General features: G+C 43.6%; 1 protein-coding gene across 2 annotated transcripts in view; it reads right to left on the bottom strand.

Moving 5' to 3' along the window:
- Window positions 1-26892, bottom strand: part of RIMS2 (regulating synaptic membrane exocytosis 2) — a 1859827-nt gene that overhangs the window by 1070934 nt on the left and 762001 nt on the right. The gene's annotated exons all lie outside the window — the stretch shown is intronic.

Raw genomic sequence — 26892 nt, 5'->3', positions numbered from 1 at the left:
ATATGTTGTCTCCAATAGCTAAGTCACAATGTCACAATAAACCACCCTAAGTGAAACAAAGAGGAGATGGCCTACAAAAGACAGCAGACCACCATCCCTATGTTTGCATTGCCAACTAGGTAACTTTTTTTTAAAAAAATGTTTAAAGCTGTCAGGGTTTTTTGAAGGAACTAGCCCTGCTTAAAAAAACAATGAATACATTCTTAACTAGAAAAATTATCTGTTCCATTGTGTTAATTGGGGAGGGACATCGAAGCTATGTGTATATATTCATGTGTTGCTCCGAACACTTTTCCTCACTCACTCATAGAAGTATGAATGTTATCTAAGCAAGAGGATCAAATACTGGACCATTTTCAGAAACAATACACAGGAAAAGGGAGAGAATTATATAAACTAATGATTCCTGAACTATTCATTTAGTTCCATCTCAAACTTCTAGATACCCACAGCCAAAATATCTTTCATACATAATTGGAATGGGCTCAAGTCACAAAGCGTTTAAATGTAAAGTCTGAAATGTACACTCAAAGGCTTGTGCCCATGTTTTGTGGAAATGTCTGAGCTTCCCTTCCAGGAATTCTTAAAGACCTCCTGGGGAGCTACATGTTAGCCCTGGCACCCTTAGCTTGGTTTTGAACTGGATTTTTGCCTCTTCCTCCTGTATTTTTGACTGGGTGCGGGGCTTCGTTTTTGCTGGTTTAGGGACTCTGGACATCTTACCACTGCTGATCAGTGCTAAAGTGCAAGTGCTCCCTGTCTAAATTGTGAATATGATTGGATATCCTTGATTAGCATATATGATTTACTGGTAAGTCCCTAGTAAAGTGGACTATGAGTGCCCAGGGTCTCAACATCAAATGCTACTAGAAGACCTGCAGCACTGGTTGTGCCACACACGAGTAGCCCTGTACACTTGTCTTAAGCCTGCCATTGCAATGTCTGTGTGCAGTTTTACACTGCCATGTTGACCTGTGTAACTTTCGACTGGGAACAACTAGAGATTTGGAGTTTAGGTTTTCTGAACTCAGAATTTAAAAATACATCTTTTAGCGAAACTGGTTTCTAAATTGTCTGTATGAAGAGGCCACTTTTATAAAGTGGGCATTGTCTTGCTTTACCATTCTCTGTGCCTCTGCCTTCTTGTGAAATCAATGTCTGGTTTAGACCGACAGGGGCTGTTTGTGCATTCACACCAGACACTTACACAAAGGGAGCTGAGGTGTGCCCTGCACATCCTGATGCGTCTTCTTGAGCTAGACCCGGAGCTGAGAGGAGTGGTTACTGACACCTGAATAGTGCTGTGCATGCCATTCACAATGCTGTCTCCATTCCCTGCAATGTGTCTTGACTAGGGATGACAGGACTGGTTCTAGTAAGCAAGAGAGACTTTCTTTAAAACCTGCACACTTCAAAGGCTAAAAATAGTATAAGTAATGGGGCCCTGGCCACCTAACTTTAGACCACTTCTGGATTCAGAGAACCCTGCCAAGAAGAGCTGAAGTGCAGCCAAGAGGAGTACTGCCCTTTTGCTGTGTGTCGCTTTGCTGGGTTTGCCTGCAGTTGCTGCTTCTGTCTGTGGGCAGGGCGTGATGTAGAGTTTACCTCCTGTTATGAAGTCTCAGGGACACAAAGACTTCACTTTCAGCATCCCTGAACTCCACTGCTGGGAGTTCTGACCTGCCTTGTGGTGCCAATACCAGGCAGGCCTCTGGGCCCTTGGAGGTTCTTTTGCTGCTGAAACCAATAACAATTGACGTATCGCCCTTCCAGCGCCTGTTTTTCCGATGCAGCACCACCATGCAGGAGAAAGTTCCACGCACCACCACCATGCAGCCAGAGAAATTGACACAGTACCTGTCTGCGGCCCACAAAAAACACCACACGCAGAGTTTAGCACACTGTCTCCGAAGTCTGAGATCACAGCACTGACTCCGATGCAGGCCCTGCTGTCAAGATCAACGCATCGTGGGACCGCGGCTGAATAAAACGATGAAGCACATGTTTGCCGCCGATGCATCGATCTCCAACACGTTCCAGATTTCCACACATCGCACCTGTGTGCCGAATCTACACTGCGCTTTCTGTAAGAAATCAACGCCTCACCTCCCCTCTTAGTAAGAAACCCACACATCACCTCCTCTACGGTAAAAAACTGACGCATCACCTCCACTGCATGGCAGTAAGGCACTGATGCATCACCTCCCCTGGAGCAAGGTACCAATGCATCTCCTTTCCTGTGTCTGTTTTTGTCTGTAATTTTGATGCATCAAAGGTTATTTGTGCTAAAATTGAGGCATCCATAGTTTTCAATTGAGAGAAATGTGTTTACCTTTTAAAAACTCATATTTGGATATCTGTATCGTGGCTTTAGGTCATTTTGCCCTTGTTTTGTTTACATTGTATTTGTTTAAATATATATATAACTCCTATTTGGATATGTTTTGCTAACTGTGTAGTCAGTTTGGTGGTCCCTACTACTTGTATGCTCAATTCAAATGCACTTTTACTGTTTAGATTGCTGTCACTCAGGTCTGCCATATGACTGCGTTGGGAAGAAGGATTGGGAGGATTTTTGGACTAGCGGCTAGAGGTGCTAACTCGGGAACTAGCTTCGAATCCCACCCTCGAATCAACATCCCGTGACTCTGATCAAATAACTTAATCTACCAAATAAATACATGCACCGTCTGGTTCTGATGTGAAGCACTCTAATGTTTTTGGGACAGGACTGCTCTATAAAAAATAAACTGCAAAGAACGACTGTTTGTGTAGCTGTGATTACGATACACAAACATATGATGCAACAGATATTTTAAAAGCCAGTATTGCACGTAAATTAAAGCACAGGTGGTGCGCAACTACCTGTAAAACGAAATGCAGCTGCTGTCGAAAGCATTGTTTGGCTCTATGCAAGTTAAGAAACGTTGGCATGTAAAGCACAAAAAAACACTCCTCTTTGATAGTAGAACCAACCAGGAGAGGTGGATTGTCTTTCAGCAAATCAAATGCTTTAAACTTGATTTTATTTAGGATCTATGCTATTGTTCGCTTATCGGTTTGCACTGCTATACAATAAACATTTTACAGTGCAGTTTAAGAGCGTTTTGAAAGTCGTTCCCGTTCAGATCCCAATATAAGCTTACACAAATTACTCCACTCACATCAAGGTACCTTTACTGAACAAAAGTTATTCCCAGAGCGTCGTCCCATGGACCACTGCCTAGTCCTTTTTAAACAATCTATTTTATTTAAAAGCAATCAGAGGCATGGTGGTCTACTACCCTATGCAGACCACCATACCTGTAATGACAGTGAATCATAGTAAGTCGTAATTTGCTACCTAGCTCATTAATATGAATGAGGTAGGTCGAATTGCGACCCACTACGAATCGGATTTTTGCAAAACGACCTATTAGTACATAGGACGGTTCACAAAAACAGTAGATTCGGTAAAAGTCGGTGGGCAATTTGGAACTAATTTTACTGACTCCATTCTTTGTGCATCTAGCACCAATGTACTGAGAACTCTAGCCTGTTTTATTTTGATACCACATGGGACATTTTGGGCTCTGAGCATGCTTCAGCACCATGGACAGACGAAATCTCAGATGACAATAGAGCACACACGGGCAGTAGTGTGAACAGTGCGTTTAGACTCATAACAGAGCTGTCCTCTTGTAGGTACTGCGGCTTATGCTAATCTTTTCCTGCTGTGTACTCTGTTCACGATACAGCTCTGAATTGACATACGTCTATTTTCAGTGATATCAAACTGCCTACTGCGTACTTTGGGCCAGATGTACGATCATTGGAAATTGCAACTCACAAATTGCGACAAACTGTGAGCCGCAATTTGTGAGTCGCAATTTCCAATGTAGAACAGTGTTTGAGACACTGTTAGCGATTCCTAATGGGGTCGCAAATTGCATGCCTAATGAATATTAATCAGGCTGTCGCAATTTGCGACCCCATTGTGAATGGCTGGCACCCCCAGGGATGGTGGCCTGCTGGGGTCAGCAGGCCTCCACTTCACAAACGGCTTTTAAAAAAAGCAGTTTCTTTTTACAATTGCAGCCTGTTTTCCCTAAATGTAACTTTCCCTTTTTTAAAGGGCAGGCAGTGGTCCACCACTGCCAGGCCTAAAAAATGTTTGTGCATGCATTCCCAAAGGGGAAGGGGTCCCCTTGGGACCCCTTCCCTTTTATTCATGCTTTACCACCATCTTGATGAGGGTGGTAAGTTGCGAGTGTTTTGCGACCGCAATTGCAGTCGCAAAACATTCTTACATGGCTTTTGTGATTGGTATTAGGAAAGTAACGCCCCATCCTAATAGTGACTCACTAAACACTATGCGCAAACGGGTCTGCAAAAACCCATCGTACATCTGGCCCTTTGTGCATTCATGGACTCGTTCATTTTTGGTATTTGTGAATTTACGCAACACATCTGAGTTTTCAAACGGATTTGGTGGTTGTGCACATGGCAAGGATTATATCGGAGTTATCTGCTTGTGTTCACGGAGCTCGAGATGACCTGGGTCCTAATGTATAAGTCGGCGCTCGTGTACTGGGCCTCTGTGTTGTGAATATGAAATTGTCCCAGGAGCGTGCTAGGCCATATCGTCAACGTATGCACTAGTGTGTGCCGAGTACAATGCAGCTTTGTGTCTCTTTTTCAAGAAGCTGTTATGGCTGCCGTGTATGTTCTGTTGCAGACTGTGCATCTCGGACAACACAAGTGGGAGGAAGGACATGTGCGTCTTGCTCTGGGTTTCTACAGGCACAGTTCTTGACAAAAATAAGCATATGCCGTGAATAAAGGTGTTTGCGACCAGCGCACTCTGAGCTGCATGCAATCGCATGAACAAGATGACACAAATTTGGATTCTACTGCTGTGCACATTTGCGCATAACTCATGATACTGCCCCGCAAATGTTTAAGGAACAGCATGCATACTTACATAAACATAAGTACAACTAAAGCATTCTACATAGCACAGACTAATCCACTGGATGTAGCACGGATGTTTGACAACAGAACAGTAGCCAATAAAAGCTGGCATGATTCACCAAAGAACTCTCGCCCCTTTTGCCCTCGTTCACCCCCCTTTTCCTAAGGTAACCCAGTGTAGGTTTCAGCACAGGTGAAGCACTCCCAACCTTTGGTCTGGAAGGCACTAACAGTCTCTCAGTGTTTGTCTCACGAACAGTAGGCTTTACTCCAGCCTGAGCCTCCCCTCCTCAGCTCAGGTCCTCCACAGCGAGGACAGCCCCAGGTGCGTCAAACACAGGCCACACAGCAGTGCCTGGATGTAGCAGAAGGTGTGCAGCTGTTTTTGGTCAGCAGCCATCTTATGGACACATGGCATTGGCAGAGAATGGGTTCTCAGGTCGCGGCATAGCCTTCTCCTACTGCACTGGACGAGTAGTAATTTTAGTGGCTTAGTCCTCCCTGGGTCGAGGCAGTGATATCCACTTCCGGTCGCAGCCTAAAGGTACTTTAGTGCAGCAGGTGTGAATTGATCCTATTGAGGGCACTTCCAGTCAGCACCTCAGCAGTTGGGCAGTCATTCAGCATACAATGGTAAGTGCCTCGAGGAAGCCGCTTCACTTCTAGTGGAATAGTCCACACAGGCATACATTGGGCCAGTGGTGTAACACAGGGCCCCGCAGCCCATGTGGTGCGGTGAGGCCTGCGCTGGAAGGGGCCCCTCAGCACAGTACTCCGGCCTGAGAGCTCCGGATTAAATCCGGAGCAGGGGGCCGTCAATTTACCTTGCAGGAGGGCCCCCTCAACTTTCGCAAAACCACTGAATTAAGCAACAGGGTGAGCCAAGATACAAGCTCGCTTGGGCACACATGTGGTAAACGGTATAGTTACACAGGTTTATTCAGCGGCACATGCCACTTGCACATACATTAGGGAAAGTGCTGTAACTACAACAGCAGGATCAAGATGCTTGGGCGTGCTTCAGCAGTGCTGTGAACCCTCCATTTCAACAATACTGACCAGCTCTGAGTTTGGAGCACGCTAATCATGCGTCCAGAAGTCTCTGTCAGACAGACACACAGCATCGGGTTCAACTGCTCTTGCCCATGCAAGTAGTCTGCTCCTCCTGCAGGGTCAGCTTGCACAGTCTCTCTTTTTCCATGCAGGATCCTCCAGGCATCATAGGACGACAGATTTTCTTTCAGGTCAGACTCAAGGTGATGTCCCATCACCTCTGGGGAGCTCACTGCCAGACAGACACCAATCATTGTTGTGTCGTAGGACCCTTAACACTCTGACAGCAACTGCAGTCCCACCCTTCACCACCTACCATGCAGCAAAACAGCATCAGTTAGGGAGATCATTTAACAGCTCTTTTTCTATGAAAGGACTCAGTTAATTTCTAAGACAAACATGCCTACTCTTTTTCCACTTCAGTGTCTAGGTACTCTTCCTTCAGTCTTAGGGGTGTGAGCAATACATTTCCGTTGTCAGGGAAAGTAACCTCCCCTCCATCTTGTGCACTTGTGCCAGCCATTTCCGAACAGTCAGACAAATGTCTGTCTCTGAAAGCAAAGTTGACAATGTTGTTGTGTTTAATCTCTTAAAATAATTCCTGATGTTGGGGCTTTAGATTGAGCAGACAGGCAATTTTTTTACACCAGGAGTTCTTTTTAATATTCCAAGACAAAACGAAAACTAATTCCAGTGGAGGAGTATCCTGCTTTTCAAGATCATCCCAAACTATGCGTAGTAAGATGTTTGAAAGAATATGAATCTCGGACAGCATCTCTCAGAATGTCTCTCTTTCTCAGTTATTGATCTTCATTATAAAGCCACATTCTCCATTGTCATCTGCCATTTTACCTGGATGGGTTATAAGGGTCATGTCCCAAACAAGTATCAGCACCTCCATGTTTGGTGCTCATTCCTCTAGAAGAGCCATGCATCCAAAGTCTATTGGACAGGAGCCAAACTGGAATAACAGCTGATTGGTTAGAAAGCTCTACTTTTACAGCATTCTATTGTAAACCAGTTCACTCTGTTTCTCATTCAGTAGTTCATTTGCTTTGAAAAAGCATAATAGGAGCCTCTGAATGCATCATAAAATGTGGATTTTCCAAGAGTTGTTGCACAAAATTTCTAATTTTGTTAATGACTTCGAGGCAATAATTATGCTACCTCCTTATTAATGTATTTTGTTTGCTTAATAGAGAAATTCAAGTTTTCCAACTCTCATCTTTTTACTTTAGAAATTATTGAGGGATTCATTCCTTTGAAGTTCCAAATTCAATAGTTCCCTGATCAACACACCAATTTGAAGGAAATAGGGGAGTGGATGGCGGTGTTTCATTTCAGTTTAGCATCTCCATTTTCTTCTTTGTTTCCCTGATTTTGCATAAATTGAATGAATGTAGAACCGAAAATTTAGGTAATGGTGGAGCATCAGGGAGACGGTCTATTTACAAGGTAAAAATAATGCATCTGCCTATGTTTTTAGTCCCGCACCAAGGTTTGTACTCATACTGTTTACTTTTGGTCAGTCTCAAAGAGGCAATTATTGGTCCAGATTCACAACGCCATTTGGCCACCTAAATTCATCTAAGGTGGACAAACATTAATTTACAAGGGCAAACCAATGCGAATTTACAGAACCAGACATGGGGAGATTTTACACTCGTAAATGCGATTTGCTCGTATGGAAATTCTGCCAGTATTTTCAAAGTTTATGTGTGAGCAAATCCAGCGGTAGAGGTGGGATTAAGAATAACCCTATGTAGGTCAACCAGCAAAGGTTGGTGAACATCAACAAACTAGTAAATTTGTAGGTATTCACAACTCACTGTACATTCAGCCTTGGGGGTTAACTTTACAACTCGGTGCTATCAGATGCATTGGCTAATTATAGCAAATAACTTCCACAGAGCCCACAATATACTGATTCATTAACTAAAAGTCCCCGGTTTGAGAAATGAGACTAGGAAAAACCTACTGCATTCTTCTAAGCAGTCATATACCCAGCATTGGGGTCCACACAGCATGCTCCCACCTGAAGGATTGTCATCAGCGTAACATGTTTCAGCACCAGATGCCCTTACGTTTGTGAGCTCACTTCCTCGAATGTCAGCAACTGACCGAACAGGTACCGTACATGCACTAGGCACACTCCTGGCCCGGACTGTCCTTCATTCTGGTACCATTATAAAGACCCATAAGTACACTTTAGAAACAAGTTGAATACTTTATTACAATTACCCTTTACGTGCTACACAATAAAGAAGTTATATTGGGAATTTTTATTATGTTTATTTATGACTTTACGTCTAACGTTTTAGTTCTTTATCTCCTAATTGTTTTGCTTTCTGCTTCTGTATTTCTTGCATAGTAGTGCACGGTGCACCACTTGCAAGGTTAGTCCCAGGGCTTGGCCAAGCTTCTAAAATGAGAGCCAGGAAATAGAGTGTACAATAACTAAGATGTGATTTTAATAGCTGCAATTAGGTTTTGTGAAAGTTCAGTTACAGAACCATAGTTCTCTAGTTTTTCTTCTACCACTATCATGCCCAGAATTTCGTGAAAAATGGGCTGGGGTGTCACCAAATGTTCTCCTGATCATTTTTTTTCCTCATACGTCTGCCATCTGGTACTTGTGCTCTTATGGAATAGACAGAAGACAAAAAGTAGAATCTCGAAATCCATTCTAGTATCAGGTGCCTTTTTAACATAAATACAAGACATGCAAGTCACTCAACAATCTGCAGAAATAGCATTAATTCCTTGTATACATTTATATTTTAAGGGGAGGGCATGTTGCTTTGCTGACGCCATGCTGACACCATGGAACACGTTTAACTAGGTCACTACACATTAGTCCTGTAATTTACACTAACATAGTACATTTTGTTTCAACCCTAGTTGACTCAATTTAATTGCTAAAAGAAGGCTTTTAATTAAAGTTGCCATTTCTGTTTCCTTTACAATCGAAACTTTTAAGGTAGTTACATCAAAACGTAAGGGTACCCCAGTATTTAGTAGACACTCACAGATTCCACACAAAAGTATTGAATACCATGTTGAGAAGAGTGGAATTCATAAAAATGTGAAACAGAAGAATTTCCTTTTAAATGAGCGTTAACGTTCGGAAATCCCATTTATTAAATACGTAGCCTCAAGCTTTCCCAGCACATAAATGTCATCACAATTCAGGTTTTGATGGATTGCTTTTGCTTGACAAGCAGTAAATTAGGGTTTGTCAAGCCCTCTAGTGGTGAGTATGTGGAGCAGCAGGCTTTGTTACCGAGTCTACATAAACAGTTCTTTCCTCCAATGTATTTATTACATGACTAGAACTCTGGACAGTCCGCTTACCAGCTTACCTATCGGTCGTTCACTACCTAACAAGCAAGGTCTACGGAGAGAGTCGAAACCTTCCATGCAAATGCTCACCCCAAGCACTGCAGCAAGGAAATACTTTAACCTTCCATCCTCTGCGAAGGGATAGAGTACCTTCATACTATCTGACATCTTAGCAAATTTTTCAAATCCATTTGCAGAAAATACATGTAGGAAACTGTACGTACCCGAGACAAAAAAAGAAGTATTTCACCTCCTATTATCGTATTTTGCAGTGTAAGAATTTTGAAAAAAACTAAAGTCTATCAAGATCACGGGGGTGTTTGCACCCACTTATCTGCCATTGAAGAACATCCATACATACTTTCATGGGGGTGCAGGTGAGGGAACTTCCCTTTCACATTGCACGAGTGCAAAAGGTGCAGCCAGGTACTGCATATTTCAGAAGGATGTTCATAGGAGTGCAGTTACATATAAATAAGGGAAAACGTTTGCTATTTTATGGACTGAAAAGACCATAGCATTTAGTTTATTCAGACACATATTCCTATTGCACTCTGAGATCAGAAAAGGAAGCTATGCCCAGTCACAAGTAAGGACTGTGAACAAGTTTGTTCAATTTGGTGCCTGGTAGCCACAGATCATATTTCTTCAAGAATGATGTGTTTAAGATTTTTAAGACAGTTACTTCACCCAAAATGCATTCTAGAGCAGGATAATGTCAAATATACCTGTGATCCTCTCTGGTAAGGAAACGTCTATCGTAGATTAACTGGTTGGATTTCCAAGTGGCAACGACTGAGCATAGAAGATAGAGTCCCTTCCAAAAAGGAGAAGAACTCAATCAACAGACATACATGGACACTGGTTCAGTTTTCCCAGAATATGGAGCTCTGTACTGCCTTTTCGTCAAAATTTGGAGCATGCCCGATGGCCATTACCTATATGAAGGCCTCCAGTCGGCTTAAGGAATCCAGTGACACAGAGCTCCATGAATACCGGAGGTTGGCTTAGCTCCAAGAAGACCAGAGGCTGCCCACCTAAGATCCATCGACCAAGTGCATGCCGCTTGTACTGTAAAACACAGAGTGGCTTTGAAGCAGCCGCTCCCCATTTCACTTGAATGCAAGTTTGCAGCTTCCCTATGAGCAGGGCACTCATTGTAAAACAGTGCTCTGTCCCCATTTACTCCCTGAGCACCTTTTCAAAGGTGCGCCATGGCACAAACAGGGAAAGTGCATCGTATGTATTACACGGACCCTGGTCTTCAGCGTCAGTGAGGGGCAGAGCTTACCCACAGTGAGAGCTCTTGCATATCACAGCTTGTTTCTGCCATTTTGAAAATACCCAAGATGGTGTTCATGGGAGGATGAGCGGACCTGAATATGGGTTGTTCATAGAAAGTGTCGGTCAGTGGTAGAAGAGTAATGTGACACCCACTGTTAGAAATGGGGGTTTCTAGTTGGCAACGGTTTGCACCTTTGTCCAAGTAGGGACCCTTGCTTCTAGTCATGGAAAGGGAGTTCCGCCATTAGACAACCCCTGCTCACCCCCTTTGTAGATTGGCAAGAGCAGGCAGGCTTATTTAAGACGCAGTGTGTATAGCATTTGTGCACACCTACAGTAATACAGTGAAAGCAATGTAAATAGACACCACGCCAGCTTAGAAAAATAACTAATCTTATCTAAACCAAACAAGACCAAAATGACAAAAATCCACAGTACATATACCATGATATCACCAAAAATAGGTTTTTCACACTAATTAAGCGTGTAGCAACGAATAGCACCACCTGAAGCTACTACGACGTTGTGACAGATGAAAAACCCAAAGTGTAGAGTCGGGCGCGGAGACACACAGACTCCCAAAGAACAGTACCTAGGCAAACTATGAAAGCAAAGATGGTGCACGTTGTTGTGGAGGTGATGCTTCTTTGGCACCAGGCATCGTCGGTTCCTTTAAACCACAGGAGAGTTGGTGCATCGGTTCCCTAAGCTTCCGAAGAGATCACGTTATAAAATTCCCAGGATTATAGCTTCTCAGTTCCAAAAGGTCTGGGTGGCATTCGATATCCCCTTGCTTGCACCAGCAGTTGAGATTAGCGGAATGCCTCTCTGTGGGTCTTCGTTATCTATCCAGACTTTTGAGCTTTGGGCTAGATTCGTGTTTTTTAAACTTCAGGATTTTTTTTTAAATAACAGACTGAAAACCAGGCAGGAAGTCGGGGAGCAAAATAGCAATATCAAGACGTCTCTTTTTTTTTTAGGTATTTCCAGATAAATAAGTTTTGTTTGGGATTACGAAATTTGGACGGCTGTAAAGGTCTACTGTTAAGTAAAGTTCACTTTAAATGTTAAGTCGCAAGAATTGGGAATTGTTACAAACTCCTGAAATCTACTTTGAACGAGCATAAAATGCCAAACCACCCGGAAAAAATCTTTGAGTCAATTGGTTGTCGCCTTAATTTTCAACAATGGCAAAGTCTCAATAAAATGGGCGGTAAAGTAGTACGAGCAGCGAACTTAAGGAGGATGTATTTTTTCAGTAAATGGCTGATTTATTTTACTCCAGCCAAACTCCATAAAATGTATCCAGCAGTTGATCCTCGATGGTTTAGATGCCATCAGGTTATAGGAGATTGGCTACATGTTGGCTTTACATGTTCCCAGATTATGAGCTTTTGGAAAAATTTATTTTCACAAGTAGGAAGAATACTGGAAGTCGATCTTCCTCCCGAGGCTTCTACAGCTCTTTTAGGTCGAACAGAAGCTTGCATCGTATTAAGGTTACCCCAACTCCAATTTGTTTTCATCTCTACCTTGGTCGAAGATCACTAATTTTATCTAATTGGAAATCAGCAGTAATTCCCACAATCTCCCAATGGCTAAATATATGAATAGAAGTTTTAGGCGGGAAACTTTATATACATGAAGGGTGGATTCCGTAATTAGTTTAAATAGAATATGGAAAGAATGGAAATAATCTTCTTTGTTTTTAGAGACCAGTCAGGATGTTGATAAGGCCGATGTAAATACAAGATCTAACATTTGTGAGCAAAGTTTTAGGATCTTTTTTTGTCCAATGTATTGATTTACATGAGTTTCGATCTCTATATGCACTTCATGTAAATTTTTGAATAAGTAAATATAAAATGCTCAATATGCTACAGTGAAAAAAACAAATAAATAAATAAATAAAAATGCCTTGGTTCCTTACGACCCCAGGGGAGGTGAGTCCTTGGTTCCTTACTGCGGTGCAGGGGAGATGAGACGTTGGTTCCTTACTGATGTCTTGGAGGTGAGGTGTTGGATTCCTTACTATTATCAGGGAGGTGATGTTGCGGTGGTGGCGAGGTGTCAGCAACTTACAACGGTGCAGTGCCGATGTATTAAGGAAGTCACCCACGTCCAGTATTGGCTCTGCAATGATAAATCACTGGTGTCGAGGATATCGGGCTGCAGTGTGCGAGTCGGGCGGTTCATCGTGAGCATCACGAGCGGTGCCTTCGGCTCCAGTGCAGGCAGCAGCCTCGGTGACTGCGTCTGAGTCGATACGGTGTGGCGGCAGCAGGCGTCGGGGTTGCGGTGCAAGTTGAGGTAGTGTGTCGTGCTCCTCGCGAGCGGTGCCCATGGCTTTGCTGCAGGTCATTGAGTCGCTCACAGGCGTCGGTGTTGCAATTTCCTGCTGGAAGCAGTTCCAAATGCAGAAGGACAGAGGAAATTAAGTTTTTGTGTCCCTGAGACTTAAGAACAGGAGGCAAGCTCTACTTCAAGTCCTTGGAGACCTTCTTCAAACAGGATACACAGCACAAAGCAAAGTCTTGGTCCTCTCCTTGACACAAAAACAGCCCCTGTAGGCCAAACCAAGACAACACACAGCAAAGGGGTAGTACTACTCCATCAGTTTCCCCAGCTCTTCTCCTTGGCAGACGTTCCTCTTGAGTCCAGAAGTATTCTAAAGTTCTAGGGTCTGGGCCCCAATATTTATATAGAAATTTCCTCTGTTTTCTGCGGGCAGAGAGACCCTGTGCTGAGTCCAAACCAGTTCTGTCCTCTCTGGCCCAGCTTACCGGCAGGAGGTGGAGACAGCATTGTGTAAGGCAGACCAGGCCCCATTCAGGTGCAGGGAAATCTTCTCCCCCCTGCTCTAAATGCAGCCCAGGTCTATTAACCCTTTCGATGCTAGTGACGGAACGGTTCCGTCACGAGCGCCGGTTGGGATGTGGTTATGACGGAACCGTTCCATCACGGGCACGCCCGTTTCTTAGAACCTTCAGCACAGCACGAAAATTCGCGCCGCGCTGAAGGTGTTAAGCCTAGCCCTGACTCATGCAGGAAATGGAAGACACGCCTCAAACCCGCCCCCCACCCCCCCCTCCAGTGGCTTTCTACAGTGAATACACATGCCCAGCCCCTGTCACTCCAAGGCCAGCCAATCAATACACAAACCAGCAGAGGTAAAAAGACAGGGTAAAACCACGCCAAGGATGCCAGGTCTAACACCCACCTTTTAAACTTCTTCACTTCCCATTTTTTCCAGTTTGGTGGTCCGCAGTACAGGGGCCTCAGGACACAAAAGGCTAAACACCCCACTAACTTCTGACTGCCTTGGAACCTTCTGACCGCTGTCTCAAAATATGAGACAGCAGTTACTCTTCCAGAAAAGAAGATGGAATTAAGAGAGAAAATATGTTCTTTTAAGATCATTGTAGGCTTTACTTTCTTTAATATACACTGGGATATCAGATTCATGTAGATGAGATCTAGAAGCATTTTTCACCATTTATTAATCACAGCTTTTATTTTATATTGCATTAAATGCCAGTTTTTGGCACGTCTAAGCAATGTGAAAGGAACAACTCATGTCGCTATTAACAAATGTACAGGTAGTCAGGTTACTTCTACCAAAACGCAAGGAAAAAAGTTGGAGGATCCTACTTTGTTAGCCTATTTTCATTCTCCATAAGATACCATAGACTGCTTTTTTCCATTACTTTACTACTATTCACTTGATCAATATATATTCAATTATATCCATGTAAACATTTGTGATTTAGCTAATGGTGCTAGGGCGTTTTCAGTTTGCCATTTCTTAGCTGTAATGTTATTTTGGGGAGATGTTATTCATAGATCAAATGTCTCTCAGGAAGGTGAGGCTGATTATGCCACACTAGCAGGCATGCACCACATTTCCTCTTAGATTGTTTAGGCCTTGGGAAAGCTCAGTCACAGCTCTCCCTTCAACTGGCGAGCAATTGTATGCCCTAAATTCATTCTTGGGACTCCGACTTCAGAAACAAATTGAACACCAAATTAGAGCTTTTCTACAATGTTCCATAAATCAGTCACATGCAACGCTATCACCAAAACATCCTGATATAGTTCAATAAAAGATAGTACCTCCTCCTGGGCCAAGTACCAGTGTCAAAAGCAAGATTATAAGGTTCGCTGAAGGTCACATGTTCTAATATTATCTCCTCACTTTAACGTGTGTCCCAGGTTACTCCTCAGTCCGCAATTTTCTCTTAAGGTTAGACTTTCTACCTTAATAGCAAGACAGTATTTTCTGCTGACATTTTTATGAGCCAACCTCTTCTGAAATTAGCAGAAATGACCTACCTCTTGTATAAGCTTATGGATAACTAATAAACTAATCCAAAACACAATAAAACATGAATAATGTACTTTTGATTCTATAATTAAAAGAAACCGTTTAATGCCCTCCCCCTACCAGCCTCCCTAGTAAATTCAAAATGAATTTTTTACTCTCATTTTAACTCAACATGTCAGTCTCTCATAGAGCCTGCTACTGGTTGAAAATTCAATTTAGCCAATCTAACCATTCCACCCAAAAAATAGTTTACGGTCATGCGTCTTGGTTTTATGCAAAGTAATTAATATTCCCTTTTCATATTGCTTCCATGTCAGGAGAACCGCTTTATTGTGTGATTCAAAATGTGATGATCAAAGGACAAAGATAAACTGAAATTATCTTTTCCATTTTCACCCAACATTACTTATGTAAATATAAAAAAAAATGCCTTATGTAGAATTACAATTGTGGTCGAACTAGAGGTTAAATGTGTACCTTATGAAGCAGAAGTATGATTAACTAATTCATGTTCACTAATTATTTAAAAAAAACATAGGTGCCAGAAACACTAGCAGAGCAACCAGTGACTGCTGATGCGCATCTGTGATTACGTACAGCAATAGCTGCACATCGTGCCACTGGGTAATCTCCCAAAAATACAATGGCGACGAAGCAGTGTCAGTCATTTGCAGGGCACGAGAGCGGACGACCTAAAATAGAACGTTCTTAACGGGGCCTGCCGTCGCTGACTGCGCAAAGGGTCACGTCAGAAACGGGTGCGTCGATGTCTAGCTGTGTATGTTTTACTACCACAGAATTGTGCTAATCAATACTCGAGGCGCAAATATTGTGACCGCTCCTGCCAAGAAATAAGCCTTTAATTGGAGCCCGCGCTGCCGTGTACAGCAGTGCTAGGGGGTGTGGTGCACGGACGGTATCACCTAGCCGTGGGTGGAAGGCTGCCAACTGTCCCTTCTCCGAGACAGTACTGTTACCCGCTGCTGCGCCCAGCCGCGACAGGAAGGCTCAATGCTCTGGCAGCGCACGTCAACCCGCCCGGCCCGTATGGCGCCTTGCGGTTGTAGCAGTGAAGGGAAAGTCTCATGGTGATGGAGCATCTGCCGATGGGCGCCAAATTACAAACAAACTGCATACATAGCGACAACACTCCAGAACAGTTTGTGGATGTGCGTATGGGAATTAAAAAGGCAAAGTGGTAATGTCTTGGATGGGGATCATTATGCATATGAGGCTATTTATTTAATTTGAAGACCAATGGTTCGTGAGGCAGAGATGTTTAGTTGTATTTGTTTATAGAATGGAAAATACAGTTTTAAAACAAATGCAACAGAAGTAATTTGTCATAATATGTTAATAATATCGGTCTGTAAGCTTCTCTCTGCTGTGTAGAGCAGGAGTCCATTGACATTCTAGAGCTTGAGAACAGCTCTTAGGAGAAAGATGACACTAAAAGAAATTTAATGAGCGCGCAACTACTCCATGGAGTGTCCCGGCGCGAAAAAGTATAGGTCGAAAGGTGAACGACAAAAGTAAGTCCTTCACAAAAAGCCACGTTTTAAGCTTTTTCTTTAACACTGCAACATCACTCACTGCGCACAACTCAAGAAGTAGCTGATTTCATGCAACTGAGACCAGATAAATGAAAGACCTTCCACCTGCTCTTGACACTGAATTCTGGGGATCGCTTCCACGATTTTGTTAGCAGATCTAACTTTCTGGGAGGATTATAAAATCCAAATCTGGCTCTGAAATAAGAAGCCCCCATATTATACCGGGTACCATGCACTAGAACAAGAACCTTTAATCTAACTCTTTTGTGTAAGGTCCGCAAATAGGGCAAGAGCATTGTTCTCACTTGCACATTTAGGAGAAGGCTCGCTGAAGAAGGGAACAGTCACAGATTTGAATTCAAATAATTCATCTGGCCTCTTCGGTACCTGCATTCTTACCTCTTAGACAACCCATGTCCATCAACTTAAATTGTATTGATAGTACAACAATATAAAAATGGATCTCCAAGTTGTTGTGCTTGTCCTGTTCCTTTATTTTTGTCCACTTGATCACAATCTTCCACTCCCTTATGCCAACGCGTTTCGTCGTATATGGGTGTGAACGCACAACTTCCTCAGGGCTTATGTATCCTTTGAACGCCAAATTACTGTCGCTCGCAACTATGTGTAGTTGGTTACCTTCCTCAGGGTCTGTAAGCCCATTCCAAAATATAATTCTCGTAATCTCCAATCATAACCATATACAGCCGCCATTCCCTTTCAATTATTTAACAAGAAACCATCCTTTAATAATCATCCACAGGCTCCAATGCGTGTATGGCAACGTTTATAACACTTCGCTTGTTTGTCTCTATGAAAATGACGAATGCACGGTACCAATCCAATCTATGATTCAGTATTTTGGAGAGATTGGTTGTACACTCTCCTTTTCTGGATGCACAGCGGGATACAGGAAATTGCTTTATATTGTTGGTTCACTGTAAATTTATTGTGTGAATTTTACATGAGCGCACCAAATCTCTTTTTACACCCATTCTTTGTGATTCGTTAACTGACATTGGTTTTCCTCAAAGCCTTCACAACATGCACATCTGTATCCTGTGGAGTATACAGACTTTACAATTTCAGACTTCTGAAAGCAAAGCTATCCTTAGGCCATGCTACCAGCACAATCAAATCTTTTAGAGAATGTGTATGTTATCAAATATTACACACACAAGTCAGTTTAGATATATTCCAGGCTCAATCATTGGACTACTGAGCTAACTCTCAGGGAAACCATTTTTTGAAACAGCATTGTCCAAATTGTCTTCTATTAAGAGGAGAGAGATCTTACGGACAGATATAAGGATCTGCAACAGAAACATCTAGCTCCTTGAGTAGACACGCAGACTTGTTGACAACTATGCTGGTGCTATAGAATAAAGCTTAGGAAGAAAGCTATGGAATCCATCCATTGCTCACCCATGCTAATTTTGGGATATCAGAAAGGGACACTGGAAAAGGATGGTAAATCTTACAGGATTTTTCAGAGACATCTTTTGCCCACAGTTGGCACAAATTCCAGAGCTAATGAATAAAATGTTTGGACACAAAGATACAGACCGTTATCCCTTAAGGAAACCAAATATCACAGGCTAGAATCTTATATATAACACAGAATATGGTGTCAGGTATCTGACAGCAGAGCTATAAACAGGATTAATAAGCTCAGCCATTACTCATCAGATGATAAAGGCTTTGATTTCAGACAGAAGACAGAATAACTGCAGTAGTTTACATACCTCACATTCTAAGATCCTAAACGCTGGGCAACCCTAAAAAGATTGAGACCTCAGACAGAAAAACTATCCCTGAAGAATAAAAACTCTTAGAAATAATACAGAGAGGACAGAAAAGTCCAATTAAATGATAAATTGCACAGATCTTAAAGACTCAAACTGAAAAGATATGTGCTAGGTTACATTACATTGATAGGTTCAAGCCTCAGCCACCAGTGTTATGTTGATTTGTATAGCACACTAATCACCCGTGAGGGTATGTAGGGCTTGGCAAGGTGTGTAGGTTTGTGGTCGCAGGGTGCTTGTAAGAAGAGCCAGGGCTTCAGCTTTTAGCGGAAGTCAATAAGTGAAGATGCGATTCTGAGCTGTTGAGGGAGGTTGTTTCATTTCTTGGATGCAATATAAGACAATAAGGAACCTCCAGTTTTGCTTTTGTGAATGCAGGGAGTGTGTGTGAGTGAGAGTGTGGCAAAGCATAGGTGCCTGGTGGGCTGTTCAGTTATTCTGGTCCTGTGTTGTGTTGGGCCTTGTATGTGTGCATGAGAAGTTTGAGTTGGCTGTGCTGTTGAATGGGTAGACAATGAAGCTTCCTGAGGTGTGGTGGGATGTGTATGTGGCATGGGAAGTCGAGTATACGTTTTGCAGCTCCGTTCTAGATGGTTTGGAGTTTGTGTAAGAGTTGTTTAGCGATTCTGGCGTAGAGAGTGTTGCCGTAGTTCACCCTGCTAGTGATGAGTTCTTTGTGACGGTCCATCTGGTGTTCTGAGGCAACCATCTAGATCTTTTGCAGCATGAGTAGAATGGGGAAGAAGGAGGAATTATCTCTAACAGGCTCACACAATAACTACTGCTCATCCTATGCTAGTCTTATAAAATGAAGCCTCAGAAAGGGGAGTTTCCCCTTATGGCAGTTGCCCAGTTTCACCTAGTCCCTGCACAGAATTACACTTTACAGTAAGTGTGTAATTGTGGTAGTTTTATAATGTGATCTGAGTCAACGGGCAGTGGAGCGCTGTACAGGGCCAAAAACAAACAGAGTCAACAAGTATTAGGAGAGGTAGCTGGTCTGGGGACTGTTAATGCACTGTGACGTAGTGTTAAGAGGTGAATCTTCAACTCTTCTCTAATTTGGAGAAGCATTGGGACAGTCCTGATGGATACGGGGATGTTGTTCCAGATCCTGGATGCATAGATTGAAAAGGTCTGCAGCCATGTTGTTTCTTTTTACACTTCTTAATCTGAAGTCTGATGGTGTCCTGGCTGGGGGTTCAGAGACCCGCCACAGATGGTGAGCTGGTGTGCAAGATAAGTGGTGGTGCTGGTCATGATTGCTTTATAAATGATGCAGCTAGTTTTGAAGATGGTGTGGCTAGCAAGAAGAGCCAATTGAATTCTATCAGAAAGAGGGGTGATGTGATCATATTTCGTAATGCCCTAGATGAGACTTCCTGCAGCATGTAGGATGACCTAAAGGGATTATAGTGTGGAACCTGAGAGGCCATGGAGCAGGAAATTATCACCATCCAGATGTGAGAGAGACTACAAGTCTTTGAGCCATAGTTCTGAAGTCATTTTCTGGAAGAAATGGCCTGAGAAATAGGGCCCACTCATTTAATCCTCTGGGATTTTGTTTGCTTTTTAGACTACCTGATTTGACTTCTGCTGTAAATCTTACTACCCGAGTCTCACTTACTGTGAGCTTTGTTATAATGGATTGGAAGTGCTAACCGTCGGCCCTTCGAGGGAGGCGGTAGCCCCATAAGAACTTATTACAGCACCTTTCTGCACTGTTGAGGCTAGACTGGGCAAATTCCTATGAGATAGTCCTAAAAATGTACAGATATTTCGGCAAGATCAACATCTTTAACACATTCCTCCTGCCAAATAATGATAGATGCAAGTTGTCCAGCCTACAGAGAGTAGAGTTAGCAGTCCCTATTATCGGGAGAATGTTCATCTCCGGTATCTGCTCTACCGCAGCCGTGATTTTAACACCCAAATAAGTTGTAGCTTGGACAATTGGTGCGTTGGAAGGACCCATGGTGGATGACTGAATCACCTGTGTTTTCTGGACATTAAGTTTGTACCCTGATATACGACCGAAGGATTCGGCCTGTCTCTTAATTTATGGAAATGCAGATGAAACATTACAAGTTAAAAAAATTAAATCATCTGCATATGCCAGAACTTTGAATTCAACCAGGTTTACACTTACCGAAATAATTTCGGGGGAAAGCTCCAATTTATTAACAGTGCAGAAAGGTGCTGTAATAGGTCTTATGGGGCTACCGCCTCCCTTGAAGGGCTGCTAAATGGATGTGTCTGCCATTGGAAAGGGGTGGGTGGGCAGGTCCTAGTCTTTTGTTGTATAATTGGGCGGCGTTCCTGCAACATCTTGCTCAGCCTGTCTTTGGCCTACGCTCCCCACTTCCACCAGCACTTAGTCCCTCTATATTTGAGATTGGGTTGGGGGAGGAGGCTAAGGGGATTCTTTCTTCAGTTCTAGAGCCCAGTTACTACAAAAAGACCAAGTTCAAGGTAGCCAAAGCAATCTATTCAGTTTGGAAGAAGGTGCGACGGAAATGGTTGATCCCTAAAATAAATTTTTCACACCCCTTGCTGCCAGGCTGTTGCCCTCTATCTTTCAGGATTCAGTTGTAATAAGGTGGAGATCCCATGGTATCCTTACGTTGGGGGATTTAGCTCATGACGGTAATATGGCTTCTTTTTCCTTTCTGAAAGACAAGTTTGATTTGGGTACACATAAATTCTCTAAATTCTTACAATTGCGTAGCTACATAGGTACTCTCCTGCAAAATTCCCCAACCGCATTAGGTAAACAGCCACTTATGAATATGATCTTGAGGAAGGCCCGAATTGGGATCCTGTATCAAAGTCTTCTGTCTGGTCTTCCTGATGATCTTCACTTCCAGAATTCGAAGTTGGATTTGAAATTCGGAACAGTGGTACGGACGTAGGCCAGGCTCTGGAGCTTTCACACTCAGCCCCAATTTCAGGGAGCCTTCTCTCCCAAAGCTATATGGCACTATTGGACTTCTATTATACTCCCAATAAAATATCTAAATGGGGAGGCGGTGGGGCTCAGTGCTGCCCAAGGTGTGCATTGTCCGCTGTGAATGACATACATATGTTTTTCTCATGTGTTAATTTGGACAAATTTATAGAAGATGTACAGTTGTTTATTAATAATTCTTTAAAAATTCCGGTTGTACTCACGGCGGAGCTGGTGATAATGGGTTCTGAAACGCACAGGGCTAGATCAGCCTATGAATCTGCTTTCCTCGCCATTGCAATGGCACTATTGCGGCTGTGCATAACTTCTGAGTGGATAAATCCAGTCTCCCCTACCTTTCCGAATTGGAGAGCAAGGATACTGGCTATCCACAATTTGGAATCAGCCATGTTCTTGATAAGTGGCAGGAGGAGAAGGGAGAGGGGCTTAAAAATATGGGCACCATTAAGGCAATGGTTGAATAATTAGTTTTATTTTTCCTTATCTTGAATTTCCCTGATTATGTTTCATTATACTTTGATATCATGTCTTTTAAAGAATAAGATAGGATTTGTGACAATTGTATTAGATTGCCATGAGGTAGTTGTTTACCCTTGTTCTTCTTTTTTCTTCTATGTCTTTTGTTCTTTGTGTTCAATCTGTGAATGTTTTCAAGCTTTTTAATAAAAAAAAAAGGAAGTGCTAACCGTCAGTGTCCACTTTTTAAGATAAAGTCCACTACTGCGTAGATAGGATAAGACAATCCAGTGGGTTGCACATGAACACATATAAGCATGCATATGCAATGTGCACACGTGTGTGGGCTGAGCATGTGGAACTACCATCTAGCTCAGCCAGGTATCTGCATACAGGCAGCTTGTCACTGAAGGGACCCTTCAGTTATTGGTGCTGTCCATGGTAGGCCTTATAATATCAGTGCGATACAAAAGGGGATGGGGGATGAGGGACGAAGCGTTTGAACAAATCAAACACTCACCCCCAGTCAACTGATCTGGGTTTAATCCATCACCATTCTTTAGTTCACTCAGCCACCCCAGTTCAGACATGGCTATATGCAAATCAGTCTGACCCTGTGCCTCATGGGAACAGTGCAGCCCGAACTGCCAAGCCATGTCTTCCCTGGACCGTAAACAAGCATCCTGGGACCGGTTTCGGATTCATAATCCTCATCAGCCAGGCTATCTTGAATCCAGTGGCCCGGTAGCTTGTTTCCTTCCCAGTGAAAGAATTGGCTTGGTAGTTTGGTTTGCCCTGTTCCCATGATACACTGGGCCAGGGACAGACTAATTTGCATATAGCCAGGTTCTGAGCTGGGATGGTGCAGTGAGCTAAAAAACGGTGTTGGATTAAGCCCTGATCTCTTGACTGGGTGAGAGTATTCTGCTTAATTCAGAAACTCTGTCCATCACCACCCCCTGTTGTTTAATTATTTTGTCCACCATAAGCGTGGAAGGGTATACTCAGACGTGAGTCCCTAGCTCATTGCACCATCAGGATTCAAGCAAGCCGGGCCGAAGACGGCTGAAATGCCAGAAACCGGTCCCCGTTAGCTTGTTTCCTTCCCAGTGAAAGAATTGGCTTGGTAGTTTGGTTTGCCCTGTTCCCATGATACACTGGGCCAGGGACAGACTAATTTGCATATAGCCAGGTTCTGAGCTGGGATGGTGCAGTGAGCTAAAAAACGGTGTTGGATTAAGCCCTGATCTCTTGACTGGGTGAGAGTATTCTGCTTAATTCAGAAACTCTGTCCATCACCACCCCCTGTTGTTTAATTATAATATCAGTGGGCATTAATAGTGTAAGTGTGTACATCTGTATTGGTTTATGAAAAGTCTGTGTGATTCACTTTATTATACACTACGGGCTTAGTCTGCATAAATTGCAGTATATCACTGTGAGGCTTAGAGACTTACGTGAAGAACTGACCATGTGGTAAAAATGAACGCTGAGAGCCGATCCAATGTTACTTTTGTCATATCTGCACTTCTCAGGATCGAAGATTTGTCATATTAATTGGACGGCAGCAGGATAAATAAAGTCCATTTGGACAAAACTCAGCAGAACAATGTTGAACATAAAGTGGAAACGTTTTCTGGCATCTATGAGAAGCTGACTGGCAAAGATGTTGGATTTGAGTTCCCAGAATTTCAGTTGTAAAATGATGCAAAAAAAGGAATCAATGTAATCAATTTGTGGCGAGGTGTGGCTCACTGGTTAGAGGCGGCAGACCCGGAGGCTGAGAACGGCCCGGGACCAGGGTTCGATTCCCGACGCGGCAGGGTCGAGGACCAGGGTCAGCGGACTGATAATTCTCGCCTCGGTGCCCACTTTGGGCAGTGATCACACTCGGTAACTCTGGGCATTAAGCTTGCCTCATCGCTACAACGGCCCCCACAGACGCCGGGGATGCCTGGCTTCACCTTGGAGATACCCAGCATGGGACCATCTCACAGGGAAAGCCAGGACGGGTTCCCCAGCGGTCATTCGCGCCAGGATACTCCGGTAGTAATTGAGCGCGCTACAAAACACCTTACATTTACATTTACATTTACATTTAAATTAAAAAAAAGATGTCATATTTCTCTGACTCGGCTTCCAATGAAATTCCAGGCCTTTGTTATCTGTACTGGGCAAGTTGATTACTCTGCTGGCCAGCTAGAGAGTCAAAGGCCTCCTCATAACATTACCTATTTAGCCAGCATGGAGGCCTACTCCTAAGAGAGGAGAGGGTGTGGGTGTAATCCGCATCTGCTAACTACCTTTCATAATGTACCTGGCCTAGGAAGGCTCACTTCCACAAAATGCACAAACACAGAAAGGGCTCCCCTTTGAAGTTTCAGAGGAATGGATCATTCAGCTGTGGCAGTTAAGGGCATGATTTTAGGCTCGTCTAAGGGTTTTCAACTGACCACTCCAACTCTCCATGTTGGAATGTCCCAAAATGCTCTGCAAGAGGATTGGAGTATGGGTAGAGTGATGATGTGTCACCATAGCACTTGGCACTGATGGCTACTGTTAGACCTGGCATCCTTGGCGTCGTTATCCTGACTTTTTGCCTCTATCTCCTATGTTTTTGATGCTGTGCTGGATTTCATTTTTGCTGGTGTAGATGCTTTGGCACTTTGCCACTGCTGATCCGTGTCAAGGTGCAAGTGCTCCCTTTGTAAATTGAGTTTGTGATTGGGTTCCCTGACTGGCATATTTGTTGTACCAGTAGGTCCCTAGTAAAGTGCACTGAGTGTGCCTGGGCTGGCAAATCAAATGCTTTTAGTGGGCTTGAAGCACTGATTGTGCCACCCACATAATTAGTCCTGAAAAGAGGTGTCAGGCCTGTCACTGCGGTGCCTGTGTGCAGTTTGTTAACTGCAATGTCGACTTGGCAAGTGCAACCACTTGCCTTGTCCTAACCTTCCCTTTTCTTACACATAGGACACCCCTATGGTAGTCCCAATGTACCCCCCCCCCCATGCAGGGTGCAGTTTATGCAAAAGGTAGGACATGTACTGGTGTGTGTAACATGTCCTGATAGTGAAATACTGCCAATTTCGTTTTTCACTATTGAAAGGCTATCTTGCCCAAAGGACAGAATGGGGAATGCTTTGTAACATTTTACAAGCATATCCTCCCAAAGGGATAAGATAGAAAAATGGAGTTTAGTGCCCCTGAACTCAGAATTTGATAACACATCTTTTAGTAGAGATGTTTTTAAATTGTGCATTTGAAAATACCACTTTTAGAAAGTGGCAATTTTCTTGTTCAACCTTCCTGTGTGCCTCTGCCTGTTTGTGGATTGACTGTCTGGCTTTGGAGTGACAGGGGCTGGGGAGTTGCAGTGACTCCAGGAGTCTGGATGAGTCAGCACTAGGCTGAATAGGCCTGATCTGCATTTTGAGTGGTGGGAGGAGTAGCACCTGCACATGAATAGGGCTGTGCGACCACTGGCAAAGGGTGTTGTTGTGCACTGTCAGAGTGCCCCAGAACTGGTTTGAAGTGGGCTCAGAGCCCCTTGCACAAAGAGAACAAAAATATTTTGGCGTATAAGTATTAGACCTAAAACCCCTCAACTTTAGACTATTGCTGGAACGAAGAGGAACCTTTGCTGAGGAGAAGAGCTGAAGAAACTGAGGAGAAATACTGCCCTTTCTGTGTTGTCGGAAGGAGAGGAGAAGTACTTTGCTGTGTGCTGTGTCCCCTGCATGAAGAAGGACTTTGCTGTTTGCTGTTGCCCTGGCTGAAGAAAGTCTCCAAGGGCTTGAAGAAGAGCTTGCCTCCTGTTTTGAAGTCCCAGGAGCAAATGGACTTCACCCCTTGCTGGGAGTTCCGACCTGCCAGGAGGTGCCTGTAACTGTTGGGCCTCTGGAGGTTGTTTTTGCTTAGGGGAGCTGGAAGAAACTCAAGAGAAGGAAGAAATCCTGTTTCCGACGCCGTCAACGCCACAGCTGTGAAGCTGCGACCTGCACCGAGGCCCGGGGAGCCGCTTATGAAGTGATCGACACATCGCCCGGCCTGCTCCGCAGCTCTGATGCCCTACGACGCCTGCCGATACCGGCAGTAATCGGCAGTGCCCAACGCCACCGCTCGCATCAACTCAGTCTTCGCCTGTGCCTGCATCTTGTTATTGCGGCGCCGATAACCACCGAGAGTGACTTAAGAAACTTGCTGACGTCGCATTATCACACTGCCAACATCCGCCATCTTCGACAATGTGCATCGTCATCAACATCGTTTTCAAGGTACTGTTTGTTTGGGGGTCTGGGTGACTCGGTGCCCGATGCTGCGATCCTCACGGACGGCGCCGTACTTTGGATTTTGTTCTATCCTGACGTCCTGATAGCTCCAGTTGGTGCTATTTGAGTTCTAGTATATAACCATGGGAGGGAGGAAGAAGCTGAGATCCATTCAGCTTCCTGTCAAAGGTAAATAATCAAAAGGAGAATGGATCACTTGTACCGGTAATACCAGGGTCGGGTGTGGTAACCAACTTAAAAACTCTCATTCACATACAAGAGTGGTAGAGCAGTATATCTTGGTTCTCCGCTTCTCTTAGGACATGAAAGCATCATCATTGTATCTTTTTGCCAATATGCTTTCCTCCACCTGGCGGTAGACCAACTGGTAGTATCAGTAGTGATCAGTGATAATGTGAACTGGAGTGAAGTGAGTTAAAATTGCTACCCGCTCCTTCCCCAACAAACTTTATTCAGTAGGAGAGGCAGCAAGGTTAAAACAAATATGGTGGTGCACGTGTAGAAGTGTTACCATTCCACAGAACCCTATTGTCCATGGCTATTTGAGTTCTACAAGCTTATTTTTGCAACATCCTTTTTAAAGACATTTTACGGAGTATCTGTATGTTGGATTTTTGTCGTTTTTTGTCTTGTCAAGTTTAGATGAAGATATTTTATTTTTCTAAACTGGTGTGGTGTCCACTAGTGGTGTTTCACTGCGTTACTGTGAGTGTTGGTACAAATACTTTACACATTTCTAACAGCTGCCTTCTATAAGTTTCCACCCAACTTAAAAACCCCTACACATGGGAGAAACGTTTGAGAACATTCTGGATCTGGGGGAAGCGATGCCGGAGATATACCCAGCTAGAACATAGAA

This window comes from Lissotriton vulgaris, chromosome 4_1 (assembly GCF_964263255.1).
Source record: "Lissotriton vulgaris chromosome 4_1, aLisVul1.2, whole genome shotgun sequence".
NCBI lineage: Eukaryota > Metazoa > Chordata > Amphibia > Caudata > Salamandridae > Lissotriton > Lissotriton vulgaris.
This window is presented reverse-complemented; position numbering and strand designations above follow the sequence as displayed.